Source organism: Phacochoerus africanus, chromosome 9 (genome assembly GCF_016906955.1).
Source record: "Phacochoerus africanus isolate WHEZ1 chromosome 9, ROS_Pafr_v1, whole genome shotgun sequence".
Classification (NCBI taxonomy): Eukaryota; Metazoa; Chordata; class Mammalia; order Artiodactyla; family Suidae; genus Phacochoerus; species Phacochoerus africanus.
In genome coordinates, this window is record NC_062552.1 from 56,227,157 (window position 1) to 56,232,732 (window position 5,576).

The following is a 5,576-nucleotide window of genomic DNA, read 5'->3' on the forward strand; positions in this document are numbered from 1 at the left end:
GCATGACAGCTGTTCTATAGACACTATATAGATGTCTATAAAGAGTGGCAAAGCATATTTGAAAAAGAACTAAGTCAATTTTTAGAAATAAAAGATATAATAATTGAAATAAAAAATTCAGGGAGTTCCCATCATGGTGCAGCGGGAATGAATCCAACTAGGAACTATGAGGTTATGGGTTCAATCCCTGGCCTCGCTCAGTGGGTTAAGGATCCAGCATTGCTGTGAGCTTTAATGTAGGCTCAGATCCTGCGTTGCTATGGCTGTGGCGTAGGCTGGCAGCTGTAGCTCTGATTGGACCCCTAGCCTGGGAACCTCCATAGGCCACATTGAAAGATAGGGTAAAAAGTCTCAAATACGTAAAAGCAGAGTTCCAGAAGGAGATAACTGAGGAAGTAAGGAAGAGAAGAGACAGATGCAGAGATTACGGCTGAAATTTTCCTTTAATTGTTGAAACATACTAATGCTCAGATCAGGGAAGCCCAGTGAATCCTAGGCAAATTAAACAAGAAGCAGCTCAAATTCAGGCACATCACATAAAGATTGTGACACACATACAGTAAGAGTGAAAACAAGAGAGAATCTGAACATAGCTGGAGAAAAAGCATAGATCCCTACAAAGAAACAGCAATTGCACAGATAGTTAATTTCTCAAACCAGCAGTGGGTGGAATAATACGCTTAGTACACTAAGAGAAAATAGCTTTCAGCCTATAGTAATTCTCTACCTAGTGAAACCATCTTTCAAGAAGAAGGGTAAAATAAAATCATTTCAAACAAACAAAAGAGGAGTATGTTACCAAAAGAGCTTCATTCAAGAAAACCTAAAGAATGTTCTTCAGGGAGTTCCTGTCGTGGCTCAGTGGTTAACAAATCTGACTAGGAACTGTGAGGTTGCGGGTTCAATCCCTGGCCTCACTCAGTGGGTTAAGGATCTGGTGTTGCTGTGAGCTGTGCTGCATGTTGCAGCCGCGGCTCGGATCTGGCATTGCTGTGGCTCTGGCGTAGGCGACCACAGCTCTGATTCGACCCCTAGCCTGGGAACCTCCATATGCCATGGAAGCAACCCTATAAAAGGCAAAAAGACAAAAAAAAAAAAATGAAGTCACCAGGTAGCAGAAGTCTTCCCCTTTCACTCAGTGTGTACTAGGAGGGTGCCCCTGGGTAGATGGCTGGGGCCCAGGACGTGCGTGGGTTTCATTCCCACAGGCCATCAGTAGAGTTGAGTAAGGGAACATTGTTTAAACATGGCTGCTATAAATCATTTGCCCAAGGGACTTGGGTAATTCTATGCACCCTTTCTCAATATCCTAAACTTATGGGTGTGGTTCTCTCCCCCCCCCACACACACATTTACTGCACTTGGTCTCTAGGAATCATGGGGATCAAGGATCCTGGTGTCCTTGGACCAAGGCAATACTATCCATTGAGCTCCGGGAGCATCCAGAAAGAAGTATTGACCATAGGGGAGTCTTAAATGTCAAAGAGGCCCGAGGGAAAATCTGCTAGGCTGGCTTGAAGAAGGTTAGCTCTCATTTGTCTGATTACTGTGACTAACTCGTCCAGTCCAAGAAACATGCAGTTAACTGCCAAGGTAGACAAGACAATGCTCTTTTTGGAGACTTCACCAATGGATGGTGACTCTCTTGCTGATGCATCCCCAGCACCCAGGGGCTTCATATCTCATTGAGGGCTGACTCCCCGAATGACCCAGGGTTTGGGGAAGTGGAGAACTTGGGTACAAAGGGCTCCGACTGCATCTCAGGCAACGTCACCACCTTCACTCTCCAGTCACAGGCCTAGAGAGGTGAAATGGCGAGTCACTCAGTATTCTTGGTTGCCAACAACAGAATCCACTCTGGCGAGCTGATGGAAGAAAAGATTTTAGGTGCCTATAAGAATCTCTGTGAGTGCGTGAGGCCGGGCAGGGCAGCTGTGTCAAGGCAGAGCTGCTGTAAGGAGGTACTGGGCTCCCACTCAGCCACTGCAGAAGCCAGACACTCCCACCACCACCCTCGCCAACCTGGGTGGGGCTCAATTCCCAGGTCATAGGCTCTGTAGTTGCATCTGATTGGTGAACACCAGGTCACAGGTCTGGGACCTAACTGCAAAGGAAGCTGGGAAAGTATGTTTCCAGTTTATGGAGGCTCAGACTGAAAGGTGGAGGAAAGGAGTTCCTGTCGTGGCATAGTGGGAACGAATCCGAGTAGGAAACATGAGGTTGCGGGTTCGATCCCTGGCCTCGCTCTGTAGGTTAAGGATCCTGCGTTGCTGTGGCTGTGGTGTGAGCTGGCAGCTGTAGCTCTGATTTGACTCCTAACCTGGGAACCTCTATAAGTCAAAAAAAAAAAAAAAAAGAAAAGAAAGAAAGAAAGAAAGAAAAAAGAAAAAGAAAGGTGGAGGAGAGTGTTTGGGGCATCCAAGAATAATGTGTTGTATATAATCAGTGACCTAAAACCAAACAATTAAGAAGCTCCCCAGAGCCAACCACACTGCGTTGAGAAAGGCCTTTGGGCCCTGACCTGCTGCGAGGGTGTGAACCCACCCTACATGACCTCACATCCTCTCTCCGCCCCAGGAGTTTACAGCATATAGTCTCTCCTCTGCAACACAGCAGAGGTTTGACTGGGCCCCTGATCAGGGGCAGGTGATTACTTACTTACCTGATTAGGCAGGTGAGTAAGTGGGTGAAATGAGCAGAGGGAAAGCCATGCTGGGTACAGGAGAGGAACAGGAAGAACAGCCACTACTCACGGCCAGATGTTTCCATTCGGGAATATGGACGCAGTGGCTAGATACTCTAAAGTTTTCAGAGAAGCCAGAAATTTGGATTTCTTTACCTGAAATCTCCAGATTTTTAAATGTTTGAGTAATATATATGTGTGTGTGTACATTTTTTTTTTTTTTTTTAGAACCACACCTGTGGCATATGGAAGTTCCCAGGCTAGGGGTCAAATCAGAGCTGTAGCTGCTGGCCTACACCCCAGCCACAGCAATACCAGATCTGAGCCACATCTGCGACCTACATGGCAGCTCATGGCAATGCCCAATCCTTAACCCACTGCGTAAGGCCAGGGATCAAACCGGCGTCCTCATGCTTAAGAGTCGGGTTTGTTACCGTTGAGCCACAATGGGAACTCCCAACATGATTTCCTTAGGTGGAATGTTCAAAACCAGAATCCAGTAGAGAACCAAGAACTGGATTTAGTTGTTATATGTCTTAAATAGCTTTAATCTAGAAGAAAAACTGGCCTATTTGTTTTGTTATTTTTGTGAGTTTCTAGTGACTGATTTGAAGAAGCCAGACCAGCATCTTGTTGACTGTCCTGTCTGTCTAGATATATGTTGATTGTTTCCTTGTAATGTCACTTCAATTGGTCCTTTATTCCCTGCATTTCTTGAAAGCTGGATGTTACAGCTAAAGGCTTGATTAAATTTGGCAAGAAAATTTCTAAGTGATATATATCTGCCTAATTCATCACCTCAGAAAGCATGGGATGACATCCTTCTAGCAGTGATGCTAGATGAAGGGCTATGCTAAGACGATCCCTCCCATTATAACGTTATGTTTTCTTCCTTAGACCAGTCATTTCCCCAAGAAAGCTTTTACCCAATGAGCTTAGCATCCATTGCTGCTCCTTGCCTGAATCAACTGCTTCACTAAGGATTACAAAAAGACATGTTTCTATTGCTATAATTTCTTGAAAATTTATTAGCTGGCATTCTTCTATAAAGAAGTTTCTTCAGGGAGTTCCCGTTGTGGAGAAGTGGAAATGAATCTGACTAGGAACCATGAGTTTGTGGGTTCGATCCCTGGCCTCCCTCAATGGGTTAAGGATCTGGCATTGCTGTGGCTGTGGTGTAGGCCAGCAGCTACAGCTCTGATTCAACCCCTAGCCTGGGAACCTCTATATGCCACAGGTGCGGCCCTAAAGAGACAAAAAGACCAAAAAAAAAATTGGGGTGATTATTTATCTTTTTTAGGGCTACACCCTTGGCTATGGAAGTCCCAGGCTAGAGGCTGAATCGGAGCTGCAGCTGCTGGCCTATGCCACAGCCACAGCCATGTGAATCCGAGGCTCATCTGTGACCTACACCCCAGCTCATGGCAACACCGGATCCTTAACCCACTGAGCGAGGCCAGGGATCAAACCCAAGTCCTCATGGATCCTAGTTGGGTTCGTTACCACTGAGCCACAGTGGGAACTCCTTGGGTGATTATTTAAATTCATTGATTTTGCTTATCTAAATTTTCTGTAATAAGTACTACTTTTTAATAAGAAATAATAGTTAAGAAAAGAAATTGAGAAAAACACACAAGGACACCTAGAGAATAGCCATACTAGGTAAGGAAACAATATCTGGTCTGACCCAGGACCATGGCTTTAAGATCAGAGATGCTACCAGGCGGGTGGGTAGGTACCTGCGGGGAGATTACACGTCTGCTCATTAACTCTGACTCTTGTAGTCTTCGCTGTCATCCTCACCACTCAGTTACTACACTAATCACAGGGTGGGGATGGATAGGATGAGGTGACCAGGACAGGATGCCATGGGCCCATAGTGAAAGAGTCAAGTCATCTTCTTCTTTGTCTTGGAAAGCCTTTTGATCACCTGGCCCTGCCCAAAAGAGAGCCTTTACCCACCCAGCCCTACCCCACTCCAACACCTGCCAGTTTGGACAAGAACAGCCACAGGCTGGTGCCGCTGTCCTCAGGTCAACTGAGCAGTGACCCAATCTGGTAGTAAAAGCCAGCAGGCCGGGGCAAGGTGGCACCACAGTGACCTGTGGTTTTCAGCACATAAGTCTTGCACACCTTTTGTTAAATTTATCCTTGAGTATTCTCTGGCTTGTTGTTGCAAATTTGATTGCTTTTTACATTTTACTTTTCAATTATCTACTGCTAAAAAATACTGACTGCTTCACAAATTTACATGTCATCCTTGTACAGGGACCAAGTTAATCTTCTGTATCATTCCAGTATTAGCACATGGGCTGCCAAAGTGACAAGACATGTGTTTTAAGGGAAAATGTGATACGATCCATTTCTGTGAATTTTTTATTTTTCTTTATTTTTAAAATTTACTTATATTTTTGCTTTTTTAGGGCCGTACCTTTGGCATATGGAAGTTCCCAGGCTAGGGGTCGAATTGGAGCTACGCCACAGCCACTGCAATGCCAGATCTGAGCCTCGTCTGCGACCTACACCACAGCTCATGGCAACACCAGATCCTTAACCCACTCAGTGATGCCAGGGATCAAACCCGCATCCTCAAGGATACTAGTCGGGTTCTTAACCCATTGAGCCACAATGAGAACTCCCTCTGTGAATGTTTAAATAAAGATACACTCTAGGCAGGTAAGTCCCTTCTCTCCTGGGGTCTTCTGTGCTCCTAGCACACTGCCACACGCCCCTGCAGGGGGCATTATGGGATCTCAGCCCAAACAGTACTTCTGCTGCCTCGTGAGCTGGCTCTTTCAGCCAGGATGCAGCCTTCATAGTCCACTGCAAACGTCACACACTCTCACCAGCTGTGATTCTGTGAAATAGTTCAGCAGTCTTTTTTTTTTTTTTT

At 45.6% G+C, this 5,576-nt stretch overlaps 1 non-coding gene across 1 annotated transcript; it reads right to left on the bottom strand.

Annotated features, from left to right (window-relative positions):
- Nucleotides 1-4,906: 4,906 nt before the first annotated feature.
- On the bottom strand, nt 4,907-5,009 carry LOC125136942 (U6 spliceosomal RNA). The gene has a single exon (XR_007137269.1). It is a non-coding gene; the product is annotated as a U6 spliceosomal RNA (small nuclear RNA).
- Between the last annotated feature and the right edge of the window lie 567 nt (nt 5,010-5,576).